Source organism: Triturus cristatus, chromosome 7 (assembly GCF_964204655.1).
Source record: "Triturus cristatus chromosome 7, aTriCri1.1, whole genome shotgun sequence".
In the NCBI taxonomy this organism is placed as follows: Eukaryota; Metazoa; Chordata; class Amphibia; order Caudata; family Salamandridae; genus Triturus; species Triturus cristatus.
The window spans coordinates 630,296,914-630,313,402 of record NC_140590.1 but is presented as its reverse complement, the minus strand read 5'-3'; the positions used below and the strand labels follow the sequence as shown (position 1 = coordinate 630,313,402).

Below are 16,489 nucleotides of genomic sequence, written 5' to 3'. Positions count from 1 at the left end.
CCTGCAAATCTGATTATGCCATCTACATTTTGGAGTGTCCGTGTGGGCTGCAGTATGTGGGGAGCACTAAACTGCAAGTCCACAAACGGATCCTCCAACATTTGCGAGCGATCTCGAACAAGGACATAAATTATCCGGTAGCTCGTCATTTCAATGAGATGCACAATAATGATGCATCCCAAATGAAATATTTTGTCATAGACACCATTCCACCTCTGAGAAGAGGTGGCGATAGAGAAGCATTATTACGCAAATTGGAGACAAAATATATCTTGGAAATGGATAGCAAAAGCCCACATGGGCTTAATGCAACAGAAGATTTGTACACATGGCTGGCATAAAAAGTGCTTTACAACATTTAACACTGATATTATAATTCTTCAGTAGTTTCCAGCACAGACTTGCAGTATCCCCTGGCTAAAATTTAACAATTTTATGTAATACGAGTTGACTCAGCACGTTCCCAAACTATGGATCACTTTCCCTATCAATTAATAGATGAGATAAGATATAGCACACTAAGGTGAGCACTTTAAAAAAAATTTTTTTAGCACGCATAAGTAATCAACAGACCAAGTTAAGCATGACATATAGGTCCAAAGGTGACTCTTATCCAGAGGTATATTTTTTATTCTGGGAGGCAAACAAAGTAATTGGCAAAAAAATCAACACAAGATTTATAGCGGATATATACACATAAAGTATAATTTTTTCCTTTTGCATTAAGCATGTATTATTATGTGTAAATATAAAAAGGATTGTATCTGCGATTTGTCAATATGAGGCATTTTAAGTATGAAGCACAATTGATTGATAATCAATGTGCAGTATTGAACACCCATACTCCTGTTTGCCGCATGACATTCTGACTTTTTGTGCGTTTTTATATTTATATAAATAATGGTTTTTATATTAATATTTATTAATTTTAAAGACCTATTTATAAAACGCATAGTTTTGCACATGTAGCCCTTTTGCACAGTGACCAATGTTTACATATGTATTACCAAAAATAGCTGCTTAATGTTGTTTCCAACGGGAACGTCTGTTGTTTATGTTCATTAGCACTAGCACTTTAAATGTGGGGAAGTATTGTCAGCGCGTCATGTGATCAAGGTCTTGGGGGACCGAAACGCGTCATGGCGGCACAGCGCATTCAATAAAAAAAATTGCACCAAATAAGAGGTGTCCGTTCCTGCTTTCGGATTCGTGTTGCATCAGAATCCACGAGAAAAAAGGTTTCGTGGAATATATATATATATATATATATATATATATATATATATATATATATATATATATAAAATCTACTGGCGGTAGTTAGGACCGAGTTCCCATAGGAAATCTGGAAATTCTATTTTGAATAACTTTGGCGCCGGTTGACGAATCCTCGCAAATTTTTCAAAACTAATGGGGCGCTCCGCTCAGCTCCTACCCTGAAAGTCTCGGGGTGATTCGTCAAGCGGGGGCTGAGAAAAAAGGGGTGTCCCAAAACGCGTTTTCCCCATGCATTTTCCCATAGGACCTTTAGTCGAAGGTACAGCCCGAACGGCTGAACAGAATTACTTGAAATTTGGCAAAGAGGTAGTCCTCAGGTCAGGCATGTGCCTTTTGCATATATGGTGTCAATCTGTTCAGTAGTTCCTGAGAAAATTGCAGTCAAAAGTACATAAATATCTAAATGTCCGCGAGCGTAATTATGATTGGTGGTTAGATGTCAGTCAACATTCCAATCGGTCGAAATCAGGAAGTGTCGGACGCCATTTTGTGTGTGACAGTGAAAAAGAAAGGTGGAGAACGTGAAAAGGGGATAGGGTAGAGAGTTCCTGACCCCCTAGCCTTTGTCAGGGGGTCTCTGAAGGACCCCGAAGGGTGAAAAAAACATTTTATTTTTTTTCAAAAAATCGCGGGGTGCGCGCACCGCGAAAAACCCTTAAAAAAACAAAAAACATTTTAAACTGTTTATAAGTTTATAGAAGATATTAACTATGCTGTTCAACTTTATCCAAATTAAAAAAAAAAGAGCGGAGCCATTCCATATTACAGGATATAGTCAATCTATAACTATATACATAGGTAGTTTATTGAAAAATAAATATATAAAAAATATAATAATACATACATAAATTAGCATTTAAAAAACCTTGCAAATTCACTGAAAAAACCATAGGTTTCACACACGTTATAGTTAGGAATTAGCATTTAAAAAACCATGCAAATTCACTGAAAAAACCATAGGTTTCACACACGTTATAGTTAGGAATTAGCATTTATAAAACCTTGCAAATTCACTGTAAAAACCATAGGTTTCACACATGTTATAGTTAGCTGGACATTTCACTCGTTCAAAACCATTGAAATTCCCCCGTTATAGTTAGTTCAGCTAAGTATATCTCGCACGACCGCAATCCACTGCTGATGATGTCACATATTACATCACTGTATTCACTAAGATACTGTTAATAAGTCAGTTATACAATTAATTTTACAAAAAAAACATTCATTTAGACACTTATTTACCCATTTATTCTTCCATTAACCTTTAGATATACATATATAAAAAATATTTATTTTTCAGAAAGACACAAATTCACTGGATGATGTCATCAGTGATGTCATTTGAGATGTCATCAGTGATGTCACTGACCATTTCATGAGTGATGTAATATGTGACGTCATCAGCAGTGGATTGCGGTCGCGCGAGTTCTACTTAGCTGAACTAACTATTGGTTTTGTACGAGTGAAATGTCCAGCTAACTAGAACATGTGTGAAACCTATGGTTTTTTCAGTGAATTTGCAAGGTTTTTTAAATGCTAATTCCTAACTATAACGTGTGTGAAACCTATGGTTTTTTCAGTGAATATATATATATATATATATATATATTTGTTGTAGTTATGCATAGATCTACTGAAGAGTAAATGGTTTATCATATTAATTTATAATGAATCTTACCTCTACTATGCACCGTTAATTGCTAATGCTTCATCCCCTAAGGCTGGATTGTAAACGACTTTATTTTCTGCCTTAGAATTTTTGGAAAAGGTTTTTGGGATCATTTTGATTATTTTTACTTTTATTGGTATTGGATAAGTACTGTTTCTTTCTGTGTCTTATTTTCGTTGTTCAGGATTGTTAGCATTTGTGAAAAGAAAATGAATAGTTAAATGTTATAGGTACATAACAGTATAGTAATGTTTCTGTACAATTACATTTAACACTCTTACTTATTAAGTAAATGATGTTACAATCATAACATTAACTGTGTAAAGTGATTCTTTTCACATTTTTCAAGTTTTATTACTATTCGCACATTTTTTTGGAATCTTATGGTTTAGTTTTTAAGTTTGCATTGTTTTTTATAAAATTTAATATAAAGTGATGTATTTTAGTTTTTAGTAGTTTTTCAGGAGGTGCCTTATTGACCAAGGCTATTGTTTAGTTGTGCTGTTTTCCATCCCTAGGTTCGTAGTGACATCATAGACAATCCAAACTTCACTTTCGTTTCCTTTTTTGATTGAAGTTGAATCCGTAGGCGGAAAACAACAGTTTTTGACAACTACCCATCAATAATTATTTGTGTTATGGTCTAATTGTCGCACACCATCTCATTTTTATTAATAAAATATTAATATTCCACTTCAGTAATCTATTATTGTTCATCTTACCACTGCCGGCTGCCAGAACTGGTGGATAGTATGAAATTAGCTTACTGTGGAGATCATCAACCTCAAATGACACCTAAATAATTTAAAAGAAGAGTCGCTTTTCTGCTTCCTTTCTTTTTAGGTCGAGCCTATTCCGCCCTCTAATGATAGAAGGTTCTAAATTAAGAAGGGAGAAACATGAGGACCAACATTGGAATGTTGATGCTCCGTACTTAAATAAGCCTGGAGCTACTCGATTGTCTTCAATGGAGCTTTCCACATTCCAATATTCGTTAGAAGCATTAGTCTTTGGAAACTGAGGTTAGTGTTGCACATTCTAATAAATGCGTGGTTTTGTTGTTGCCACAACAGGGGTGTTCAAATACCTCTGCATCCATTTCTTTGCACCCCTAACTTGGAGCTTAAACTCTTTGAACTTAGTATAAATGCTTTTGAAGTTACACAAATAACAGTAAAGTGAAAGGTGTTGTTTGTCCTCGGGTCATATTAGGATGATATTGTATATTGAAATGTGACCTTCTTTCAGAAGGCGATGCCACTAATACCAGAGCTGCTTAAGTGGAGTTTTAGCTTCCAAAACTAACAAGCATTGGCATAGCCAATAGGTCTCGCTTTTGTGACCTTATAAGTATTTAGTTATGCAGCACAATATGCTTGGTGCAACAACGTCAACCGTTGCATGGCTAAACAATTATAAGGTCTCAAAGGCGAGACCTATTGGCTATGCCAATGCCGCTGCCAGTATTTAAGTGCTTTGGTGTCGGGTTGTATATTTCAGTTTGTGTGTGAGCAAAAAAATCATTGTAGAAGAGTAAAAATGATAGAAATAAGAGTTCATATAGCAAAATACAAATTCTATGGTGGAGCAACAGACAGACAGAAAAAAACAAGCCAGTATACACACGCGTGGCCTCCCTATCCTCAATCGCCCTTTCACTATTTGGTCACATATGATACAGCGATAGCCTGAGAGCAAAAACTAGCCCGGAGCCTACGTAGGTGGTGCGTCAGCAAACAGGAGAACAGGCGCAATACATGGGGTTGCTCACTTCTAGACGAGACAGACGGTGGCGCTGTTGATTGATTATACATCATGGACATTGTGTTTGCAGTCTCAACCTGCTGCACGCCCGTGCATGTTCAGCATGGTTCCAAAGTTTTGTAAATAAATATCTAGAGCTCTTCACAAACACTGGAACGGGCAGGTGCAATCTGGTGTTTCTCACACTCCTCGTGCAACCAAAGGCAAGCTGCGCTGTTTACCGTGGTAACGTGACGTAGCACAGCAGTGCGCGTGACGCGTGTAAGATTATAGAAAAAGCCAAGGGCCACGGCAAATTACTGTTTTTTTTTTTTTTAAGAACAGATTTTATTAAGCGATTGCATTACAGTTGCTGAGCCCTGACCTCCAGGTACGTCAGCCAGGCGGGTGTATCACAATAACAACATCACAATCCGTTTTGTTTTACTGTTAAACTAAGAACATGCTACTCCTACTTTCAAACCTATACTATCCCCCCACCCTCCTTTACTGTTTAAAAAAAAAAAGAAAAGAGTAGGTTAAGCCAAGAAGTAGCATGAAACTTAATCAAGCCACATTTCAGAACAGCTTTCTGGCTAGGCCATGCACTCTCTGACCCACGTCTGCCTACAGTTTGCTTGCACTTTTCGCAGCCACACCATTAACAGGTGTAACTTTGAAAGGAAGTGCGGAACTTCAAGTTGGAAGGAAGGAAGGAATTTCAAAACGTACTCACCAGCAGGCTCTCCAGTAGCTTCCAGCGAAAGTTAAAGCGACGCGGGAGCGAGCAGAGGGCACAGAGATAAAGTTTCAAACGAGTGCGACTCGCACAGCTTTTCCCTTGCGGAAGCGAGCAGGGGCACCATCTGTTTTCAAGATAATTACGAACCGATGGTGCCAAAGCTCGTTCTCGCAAGGGAAACGCCAAACGTGCACGCGTTGCAATAGAAAGCAATGCAAAACGTGCACGCTTTTTGCCAAAATACTGATCGATTCCAAAAGGTCCCCTCTTAATCAGCGCATGCGCGCTGCGTAAGTGAGACCTAAAAAGGGTGGTTACGTGAATATTGAGTATCTTTCTTCAGCATACAGTTAGCATGCTTGCCAATTTTTATTTCAGTTGATCTTTATTTAGTAAGGCCACTGTCGGACATGGCCTTTTTGGCTTAAGTTCCCTAAACTTTTTGCTTTCCCCCTAGACCGTTCTCCTGACATAGAGCTGCCAATTTAGACACTTTGGGTACTTTGCCACTGCTAATCAGTGTCAAAGTACAAGGGTTACCTGTGTAAAGTGTAGTGATAATTGGTTGGCCATGATTGGTATGCTTGCCTTACTAGTAAAGTCCCTAGTGATGTGCACTGGGTGTGCAAGGGCTAGTAATGCAAAGGCGCGCAGAGAAGGGAACTCAGGCCTTCAGCGCAGGGCCTGCGTGCAGTGTGCTAAGTTAGCATGTTGTCCTGACAAGTGCAACCACTTGTCAGGCCTGACTTTCCCTTTGGTGTACACAAGGGGCACCCCTGTGGTAGATCCTGGGTAACCCCTGGGCAATGTGTAGTGTAAGTAAAAGGCAGAACATGTACTGAGGTGTGTGTTATGTTCTGACAGTGACAAGCACTATATTTCTTTTTCACTGGTGAAAGGCCATTCTGCCCATAGGACAGAATGGGGGAGGCTGGGTATTGTGTCAATTGTTAGCCTAGTTTCCTATCATTTTAAAATGGAGAGGTGAAGTTTGGTATGTATGAACTCCCAGTGTCATAACACATCTTTCTATGAAAGTGGTTTTGTCACTGTATGTTCAGAAGCCACTCTTTTAGAAAGTGGCTGAGTTTTGTGCTTTAATCATTTCTGTGTGTCTCTGCTGAATGTGGATTGACTGTCTGGATCTGTGAGGTGTGAGGAGCTGAGAGAGGTCTTGACCCAGGGAAGGGTTGAGATAGCACCAGGCTGCCCTGCATCTGGAGAGTAGGGGAGGAGAAGCCAGAGAGGTGAAAAGGCCTGGACTGGTGCTATCAACTAATTGAACCATCTCCAGCTGAGTGATTAAGGACCTAGACCCCCAGTATCAAAGGGAGAAAGGTGACACTGGGAGGGAGACAACCAGAACTGATTTAGGGAGGGGTCAGGGACCCCATAGCACATATGAACGTCAAAGACATGAAGGGGTATAACTAAGAGAACTGAAACCCCTAGAATTTGGTGTCGTTTTGATTGGCGAGATGGACAGGTCGAGTTTGCAGAGGCTCTGACCTTTTCCATGGTCAAGAAGAACCTCTGCCAAGGAAGATGTTGCTGAAGAGACTGCTGGATAGGACTGACCTTTGCTTTGTGATCTGGGGCTGGCCTGCAGTTTGTAGCTTTTACCAAAGAAGAGACTGAAGGGACATTGCAGTGGGTGGTGTCCCCCCCCCCCCTTCTTGAACAGGGCTGTGCTTTGTCCTGAACCCCAAGAGCCCGAGGTGAGTTGGCTCCCTGTTTGGAAACACAGGAACATAAAAGTTTCTGGAGAAGTCCCAAGCAACACGGTGTGCGCGTGCCTTTGCAGCTTGAGACCCTCTGAAGACGTGCCTTGTGATCGTGGGCACACGGGAGTAAACTGAGTTGCGGACGCACAAGGAGCATGTCGGGGTGCAGCTGAGGCGTTGGTGAGGAGCGCCTGGTCGTTTATTTATTTTATTTATTTATTTTCTGACATTTGTTGAGCGCGAACGAATACCCGTAGGCGTCTCGGCGCTAGACTAGGCGGCTGACTCTCTCCAGCAGTGGAGGGGTCAAAGGACCTTACTGGTTGAACAGCCAGGTTTTCATATTTTTACGAAACTGGAAGAGAGATGGGCTAGTCCTAATTTGTTGTGGCAGCGTATTCCAGATCTTGGGTGCCGCAACTGAGAAGCGGCGATCACCCCAGGAGACTGTTTTAGAGCGTGGGACCACCAGGTGGTTGAGAGCCGTAGATCTAAGCTGTCTGGTCGGTCAGTATTGTACAAGCTGGGCCTTAAGGGGGCGTGGACCTTGATCATGGAGTGCCTTATAAACTAAGCAGAGGGATTTGAACTTAATCCTGTTTTTGATCGTAAGCCAATGATATGTCCTAATGGTGTCGGAGATGGGAGCAAACGTAGGTGTTCTGGACAGAAGACGGGCTGCCGCATTCTGTATTGTTTGTAATTTTGTTGTGACTCTGGTTTGGGTGTTTAAGAAGAGTGCATTACAATAATCTAATGATGAGAGGACCAGGGAGCTGACCAGTGTTTTGGCAGCAGCCACTGGGAGGAATGGGATAATTTTCCTTATCATTTTCAGTTTGTAATGTGCTGTGGCTGCTACTTTATTGGCATGTGCCATAAAGTTAAGGTGGTCATCGAAAATGACTCCCAGATTCCTGACCTTGGGGGTCGGGCTAGGTGGAGTGCCGAAAGCTGGGGGCCACCAAGGAGTTGGCCAAGTCGGAGAGAGGGATCCAAAGATGACCACCTCCGTTTTGTCGGAGTTAAGCTTCAGGCAGTTACCTGCCATCCACTCTCCGATCATGCACATAGCATTTTGAAAGCGCTCTGCCACTTCCATCCCTTCACCCTTGATGGCCAGCACCAGTTGCGTGTCATCTGCATATGAGGTTAGACTCATCCCGAATGCTTTGATTATGCCTGCAAGGTCCGACACATAGATGTTAAATAGTGTCGGACTCAGGGATGAGCCTTGAGGAACCCCACATGGGAGTGACAGCTTGGCTGATTGATATGGCCACAGTGTGACCACCTGTGTTCTATCGGCCAGGAAGGAAGAGAGCAGCTCTCTCGCCGTATGATGAATACCCATCCTCCCGACACGGTCAACTAAGATCTTATGGTCGACCGTGTCGAATGCGGCCGAGAGGTCCAACAATACAAGTAATGCTGTCCCGCCCTGGTCACGGATGATTCTGATGTCATCGGCTGCCTTGATGAGGGCGGTTTCCGTACCATGGTATTTACAGAAGCCGTATTGTGTATCATCCAAGAGCTTATGTTGCTCTAAATGCTCTGAAAGCTGCTGGTTCATCACTTTTTCTGCCACTTTAGCTAGGAAAGGGAGGCTAGCTATGGGCCTATAGTTCTTGAGCTCCTCCTTGTCTAAGCTAGGTTTCTTTAGCAGGGGTTTTACCAGCGTGTTTTTGAGACAATTAGGGTAGCTCCCGGAGGTCAATATAGTATTGCAGACATGTGTAATGACCGGAGCAATGGTGTCTATGGCCATGGAGAAAACTGAGGAAGGGCAAGGGTCCAGGGCCGACCCCGATTTAATAGATTTAATAATGATTGTTGTTTGATCATTGGAGAGAGCCCTGAAACTGGTAAAGATATTACTTGCGGGGGTGTGAGCGAAGGAGACTTTACTGATATTGATTTTGGAGGTGAAGGCTTGGTATATATCGTTGACCTTAGAGAAGAAGAATTCAGATAGCGCGTCACAGAGTGGTTGTGACGGAGGAGGATTTAAGTCTGGTGCATTACCGGTCAGGATTTTAGTTATGTGGTATAGTTGTCTGCTGGAATTTTGAGCGTTTTCGATTTGCTCTGAGAAAAATATTTTTTGGGCTGCAAGAATCATTGATTTATAGATGGCCAATGATTCTTTGTATATGGTTTTACTTTTGGCGTCATAACTTCTGCGCCATTGCCTTTCCCTATTCCTGCTTATTTGTTTTTGAGCTCTGAGTTCTTCGGTGTACCACGGAGCGGTCGGTGTACTTCTATTTGTAGAATAGCGCTTGGTGGGTACCAAGAGGTTTGTGGCATCGCCAAGCCAATCGTGAATTTGACAGGTGGCAATAGTGGGATCGTCGGATAGAATTGGGCAAGTTTTGTCCAATAGTGTTTTAAATTCATTTTGATCTAGACTCTTCCATACTTTGAAGGGGCATGGCTTAATGGGAGTAGCCTTCTTCCTGAGTGGTTCCTTAATTGTCAGACCGGTAAATATGGCAAAATGATCTGTCCAGGGCATAGGCAAGATGTTTAATATGTGCAGGCCTTCTACGTTGGAAAAAATACCATCCAGCGTGTGTCCTGCCTTATGGGTGGTAGCGGTGACCAGTTGTCTAAGGCCCATTATTTCTAGGTTTGAGATGAGGGCAGCGGTGTCCTTGTCATCCACTTGTTCTAGGTGAAAGTTCACGTCACCCATCAGTGTGGTAGACTCTTCGGTGGCTATTGATTCAGTAATTACACTGAGGTTGGAAAGAAAGGCGGCTTTAGTCCCAGGGGGACGATATAAAAGCACTCCCTTAAAGTTAAAGAGGGCTGTGAACTTTATATAAAAGTGCATGGCTTCACATGAGATGGAAGGGATGGGTGCTGTTCGGACCTCGAACCGATCTCTGATTATAATGGCTAAACCTCCTCCCTTTTTGCCCACCCTATCCTGTCGATATGCTTTGTAGCCGGGAGGAACAGCCACTACAAGATCGGGGGCCGAAGAGTCATCCGTTCACGTTTCCGTAATGTACAGGGCATCTAAGTTATTGTCAGTTATGAGGTCTGCTATTTCCTGGCTATGTTTGCCCAAAGAGCGCGCATTAATGAGGGCCATAAGGATGACCACTTCATTAGTTTCACATTGCAAATTAAAAAGCGCCTTAGAGTTGTTGATATGAATCAAGGTTTTGCAATGGGGGCAGATCAGGTTAGCAGCCATCGTTGTCTGTAGAAAATCGTGTTTGGTGCATTGAGCGGAGTGGGTTGGTCGGAGCCTCATCAGGGCCGAGCGAGAATATACTCGATTTTGATGTAAAGAGGCCGGACCAGGGGGCATGGCCCTGGGCACGGGCCAGGCGCGGATGGGAGCAGACGGGCTTGCCGTTGGCGCGCCTTTGGCGCGCCTTCGGCGCGCCCGCTGCGCGGACGGATGTCCATACCCTTTTATCCGTATGAGGAGGGCGTGAGGCGTCGAGCAGCTGCACCGCTACCCCTCCCTCACCCAAGATGGCCAAACCCTTTCTCCACAGCGCGAGGATGCAACAGTACGCGCTGGGCTGAGGTCGAGAATGAATACAGGTAGGATTAATGCAGGACTGCAGCGATAGTGTAGTTTTAAAAATAGACAAAGTGATTTAAAATAGCATACAACAGAGAGCCCCCGGCTTCCGCCTCAGGGGAGAGACAAATGCGAAGTCAGCGCGCAGCGCTACTCGCCTGATTAAGTACTCTGGGAGGGCGGGAGGCGTCGAGCAGCTGAAGCGCTACCCCTCCCTCACCCAAGATGGCCGAACCCTTTCTCCACAGCGCGAGGATGCAACAGTACGCGCTGGGCTGTAGTCGAGAATGAATACAGGTAGGATTAATGCAGGACTGCAGCGACAGTGTAGTTTTAAAAATAGACAAAGTGATTTAAAATAGCATACAACAGAGAGCCCCCGGCTTCCGCCTCAGGGGAGAGACAAATGCGAAGTTGTGGGCACCGAGCGAGGAAGTGAAGCTTGGACGCGCATGGTGTGTGTCGTGGTGCAGCCAAGGCGTTGATGAGGATCGCCTGGTCGTTTTGTGCACCGAAAGGAGCGAGATGTGAATCTCAGATGCGAAAGGAGCGTGTCGTGGTGCAGCCAGGGCGGTGATGAGGAGCGTGTGGTGTCTAGCTGACATCGCCTGGAATCTGGAACACAGCTTGGGTTCCAGATTCCAGGGCAGACGGTTTGGCCCAGGCTTATGAGAAGGAACTGATTTATATTTCTCTGAAGAATAAAACCTCTCACCTTTATTCCTGCGTGCTGTGATGGTTCTTTATTACACTAGCGACATTTGGAAAACTTTCCGGTAAGCCTGTAGCCCTGCGGATAGCAGATCAAGCCCGTTTGTCTCCATGACCTCTGATGTCTCTGGGAGTTCCTTTGAAGCATTCATTGGGACACCGTGACCTCCGTGGCGAAAACCCCGTGTTTCTGGGGCAATTGGTGAGACTTTGGACATTTTTAATGTGTTTTCCTCTTTTCGTGTGGCACGGAGCTCGAGCGCTGCTTTGTTGACGTCGGCAGCTGTCTCGTGCGTGCACGCACTCTGAATCAATCTAGAGTGCGGAAACGCTGTATGCTCTGCGCCTTCTACACGCTGTGACATCATCGCGTCACACTGTCCTGCGTGTAAGCGGCCATTTTGTTGCATTGGAAAGCTTTTGCTCATCGTCCACGCAATGTAGCAGCCATATTGTAGCAGGATCGTGTTCTCGGCATTAATTTCAATGTCAACGCGTGTGTCCCTATTACATCTTCGATGACACAAATCTCTTCAGTTGCCAACAAGGAGGTTCTGACAAGTGTATCCATCAAAGTGTATACGGTGATACACACACCTTTTATTAATTTTAAATGTTTATACTGCACAACAACTTAAGTTATTCAGTTCAAGATATTAGTTTCACATAGCTACAAAGCCTCAATTATTTCAAGATTGGTGTATCCACAGTGATACACACACTGCATCCTCTAATTTGAAGTGCTAGTTTGGCACTCAGTTCTACAGTATGTTACAACTGGGCAAGTGTTCTCTGTGCCTCGGAAGTCTTTGTTTAATCGATAGCAAAGTCTAGAGCGCTAACTTTTTGTTCTCTTGGCAGTGATTTCTTTCGGTTGCCCATCTGCAACTTTGTTAATCGGCGACACGCACACAAGTGATACAGTGTAACAAATTTAAACCAGCGTTTTGCCATCACTTATTCATTATGGAAGGTTTTAATGCACCTGCTCCATTTTTAGCTTCTCCTGGTGAACCCATTTTAGAGTGGAAACAATGCAAAGAAGGCTTAGAGGCGTATATTGAAGCTATTGGGGGCGATGACTATACTGACCAGAGGAAACTGGCTATTTTAAAACATTGTCTAGGTGCAGAAGGCAAACATATACTAAGTCATTTACCACCACTTACTGTGAATCACACATCGTCATCTGATGACGACATCGATGTATTTGAGGAGGCTATTAAACAATTTGATAAACAATATATAAAAAAAGTCAACGGGGTTGTGTGTCATCACAAATTTCTCAGCAGAGGCCAACTAGCTAATGAATCTATAAATGTTTTTGTTAATGACTTAAGAATTTTAGCATCCAAATGCAACTATTCTACATTTTATGACCAGATGGTACGTGAACAACTGGTTCACAAAGTTGCTGATGTTAAGCTTCAAGAAAAATTGTTAGCTGCTGAAGATTTAACTTTAAATAAAGCTATTGATATAGCTCATCGTTTTGAGGATATGAAACTAGGATTAAAAAAACTTGCGGAACAGAAGGTTTCAGAAGTTAATCTCATCAAAAGTCCAATCCTGATGAAGCCATGTCCAGCAAGACAAAATCCAAAACACATTTTAACCATGAAAGAAGAGATTATATCTGTTTCAAATGTGGTATTCCTGGTCATTTAGCCAATGCCAAAAGGTGTCCTGCCATTGGTCAAGTATGCAGATATTGTAAACTAAAAGGACATTACACTAGGATGTGTAGAAACAAGAGCAAGTTTAAGAATAAGAATTGTGACAATAAGAACCAAAATATTGAACAAGTGAAAGAAGTTAGTTGTGACTTTGAGGATGATGAGTTTTTATTAGCTGTGTATGACGTCAACAGTAATATGAAAGATGCTCTGTTTTGTACTGTTGTAATTGGTGACAAGAATGTGAGAGTTATGGCCGATTCTGGTGCTAGACATACTCTCATTGGAGATGAATGGTTAAAATAGTTTCCCGATGTCTGTTTATCTCCTCCAGACATCAAACTAGTTGGTTACGGAAGAAAGCCAATTGATGTGTTAGGGTTTTTCACAACTACACTTAGTTTTAAAGGTAAATCAATTTCCTCTAAAGTGTACGTTGCACGGAATGGTTCGTACCTTTTAGGTTGGCCTCAACAAAGAGATCTCATGATCACTTTAGATCCAAACCAAACCACCCTGACCAGGTACTTGGGTACTCTGATTTGATTCTTCATGTTGAAATCGATTCTGCATCTGAGTGGGGAAAAACGATTTCCCAATGTATTTTCTTCCACTAAGCTGGGTCTTCTTAAAAATTTGGTTCACAAAATTATTTTAAAACATGATGCTGTACCCAAGGTTCATAAAGTTAGGAATGTTCCTTTACATCTAAGAGAAGCTGTCCAGAAGGAACTTGAAAGATTGTGTAATCTTGATGCCATTGAGGAGATCGAATCTTCAGAATGTTTGTCCCCTGTGGTTGTCGCACACAAACCAAATGGCCATGTCAGATTGTGTGTTGACTTGAGAGACCTCAACAACAATGTATGGGTGGACAAGCATCCTCTACCGAATATTGGTGAAATGTTCCCAAAATTCAAAGGTGCACCTTGTGACCAGGGAAGGCCTCTAAGGGCTGCAGCACTTATTGTGCCACCCTTAGAGGCCCTGTACCCTAACACAAACACACTGCCCTTGCAGGCTGAGTTTCCGGGTACAAAACAAAACACAAAGTCGACATGGCACACATCCCTGTGTGCCATGCCCGCAACCTACACTGCCCTGGCATACATCAGCCACCCCTCTAGCTGGCTGCACATGAGCCCTGTGCCCCTACAGTACCCATGTCCATTCCTGGGAACTGTAAGTGCAGTGCTGCCATTTAAGAGTATATGGTGCTGGGAGCTCGTCTAACACGAACTCCCCAGCACCATAATGGCAACACTGAAGACTAAGAAGTTTGGTATCAAACTTCTCAGCACATTAAACCCACACTGATGCCAGTGTGGGATTTAATGTACAAAGCACTACAGAGGGCATCTTAGAGATGCCACCTGAAACCTAACCTACACTCCACGTCTGGTCTGGGAGGCTGCCCAGACATGTTGCTGGACCCCTGGGTGGAGAGCCCCCGCTCTCCAGGGCCTGCAACAGTGCACATCCTGGGCGAGGTGCTAGGTCTCCTCCGCCAGGATGGGCAGGGGGAAGCTTCAAAGGCATGCCGCCTCTGTGAGCTTCTCCAGGCCACTTGCTGTTCCAAGCAAATTGGCTCGCACCGGTTCTGACACCCACTCTTGCGGGAAGACTGTCCGGAAACCCCAAATAGGGACAGGGGATGTGCCAGCCTGCCAACTCCACACCTCAGGTGGGGGAGGCGAGGTGAAGCACGTCCCCGGGCGCTCGCCATCTCAAATATGGGAGGCCCTGTTCAATCAGGACTAAACTACTGCCCCCTCCCACAGGAGAGTGGCAGGATAGGGGGTGTACCCACCCCAGGGCAGGGGCCCATTGGTCCCTGCCATTTACCTACCTGTAACGCCCCTAAATCTAGTATTTAGAGGCACCCTGAACTTTCCTTCTCCAGATTCCGAACAAGCAAAGAAGAAAAAGAAGAAAGAAGACCTGCCGTGCAGCTGCTAAGAAGAGGAAGACACCAACTGCTTTGACCCCAGCCCTACCGGCCTGTTGAACTTGCCCCTGCTAAATCCCGGCACCTTCTGTGGCCAGCAACCTCACAAACCCTGGAGGACCTGGCTACCTTGGGACTCTGAGCATCTGGAACTCCCACGAGCAGTGGCTCTGCTCAAAGCAAGTATCTAACCCCTGGCATCAACCCGGAACCGCGAATCCTGCACACCCTGCACCTGCCAAGCCTGGCCTGTGCTGGAGTGAACAAAGCACCCGGGGACGTCCCCCCGGTGACTGTGACACCGAATCCGGCACCCAAGGACCCCCCTCGATGCTCCTGATGACGCCTGCAGCCTCCGAACCAGGAACCCCCCCAACCGCAATCAACAGAGGGTAAGATTTCCCGACATCAAAAGGCACCCCTGCACCCGGCGCCCTGCGGCCCTCTGTGCCCGACTCGTGGGTACCTACCTATCCTCCAACTACCCAACTTACTTCTCGAAGTGGTGGTAGCACCTGAAGAATCTTCGTCCCCGAGCTTGCAGCCTTTGTTCGTCCTTGAGCTTTCCCATTGAAATCCATTGAGCGCCCGAAGGCTCAAAAGCACCCTGCACCCAGCCGCCTGAGTGGCCCTGGCAGTGCAACTTCTACTCCTACTTACTTCCCCATTTGCCCTGAGTAAGTGACCAAGAGCCCAGCTCCCACAGCCGCGTGGCCTGCTAGTCAGCAGACACCAACCAAGGCCCCCCTGCCACCCATAGGATAACATTGGGCCTAACTCACTCTGCACCAGGCTGCCCCTGTGCCGCTGAGGGTGTAACAACTGTACTTACCTGACCCTGGGAGACCCCTGAGTCTGTGCCCAGAACATTAACTCTGCCAGTCGAGTACTTACCCAAAGCCGATAACTCACTTTTCTTCCATTGGATAACATTGACTGGTTTTCTCTAAAATTTCTTCTAAGTGTGGAGTTTCTAAACTTTCAAATATTCATCCAAAATCAACCGAGTAACGAAAACGGAACTACTCACCCGCTATTAGGAGAGATACCAGTGCTGGATCTTGGTGCCCAGCACTGACCCTGCAAAGTACTCACAACCGTACTTACCTCTAACTCAATTTTCCCCCATAGGAAATCTATGACTGTTTTTCTGTGAAATTTCTTCTAAGTGTCGATTTTTGCTAGCTACAAATATTCTTTAAAAATCGTACCAACTGTGAAAACGTAAATGCTTACCTATGTTAGATAGATGTTCCAGCCCTGAGCCAAGGAGCCCAGTACTGGATTACAAAAGTAACGAGAACATACTTTACCCTTAACTTGAATTTTCTTCCATAGGGAATCATAGACTGTTTTTCTATGAAATTTCTTCTAAGTGTCGATTTTTCAAACTTATAAATATTCCTTAAAAATCGCCTGTATAACTTAAACGCAGTTTCTCAACTGCT

At 44.1% G+C, this 16,489-nt stretch overlaps 1 protein-coding gene across 7 annotated transcripts in view; it reads left to right on the top strand.

Annotated features, from left to right (window-relative positions):
• POLG2 (DNA polymerase gamma 2, accessory subunit) overlaps positions 1–16,489 on the top strand; it is a 172,655-nt gene that overhangs the window by 27,223 nt on the left and 128,943 nt on the right. Inside the window, exon 2 of one of the 7 annotated variants that reach the window (XM_085617248.1) lies at positions 3,791–3,969. The exons of 5 other annotated variants lie outside the window; for them this stretch is intronic. The gene's annotated coding sequence lies outside the window, so the exon portion shown is untranslated. Of the gene's footprint in view, positions 1–3,790; positions 3,970–16,489 lie in introns of those variants that run through there. One more of the 7 variants, XM_085617244.1, reaches the window with a different exon arrangement.